The sequence below is a fragment of the Atta colombica genome, unplaced genomic scaffold (genome assembly GCF_001594045.1).
Source record: "Atta colombica isolate Treedump-2 unplaced genomic scaffold, Acol1.0 scaffold107, whole genome shotgun sequence".
Taxonomy (NCBI): domain Eukaryota; kingdom Metazoa; phylum Arthropoda; class Insecta; order Hymenoptera; family Formicidae; genus Atta; species Atta colombica.
Window position 1 is genome coordinate 1,232,681 of NW_017259192.1, and position 411 is coordinate 1,233,091.

Consider the following 411-nt stretch of genomic DNA (forward strand, 5'->3'; position numbering starts at 1 on the left):
TATTATCCAGCGAAAAATGAGTCATCAAACTGATCGAATCGATATCAATGTGATGATTTCAACATTAGTTCATCAATTTGATGTCAATTCGATGTTTAATTGGCGATCATTTTTTGTGGGATAATCAACAATTTGTCATAAAGAATAAAATAGACTGTTTCTTAAAATTATATGTATCAAAAAGATGTGTATTAATTAAAAAAAATATATCATCTAAAAAATTAGCCAAAATTAAAATTGTATTGTTTGGATGCTCAAAAAATATTCGTACAATCGAGAAATTTAACTTCTAAAATCAAGCTCATTTGTTTATGTTAGAACAGAAAGTATTCATTATATAAAATTGCTAATTAATGTTTATTTTTTACAACTAACTTTTTATAAAAAATTTCCTTGTATGAATATTTTTTG

At 23.1% G+C, this 411-nt stretch overlaps 1 protein-coding gene across 1 annotated transcript in view; it reads right to left on the reverse strand.

Moving 5' to 3' along the window:
* LOC108692197 (zinc transporter ZIP11-like) overlaps positions 1–411 on the reverse strand; it is an 18,491-nt gene that overhangs the window by 5,737 nt on the left and 12,343 nt on the right. The gene's annotated exons all lie outside the window — the stretch shown is intronic.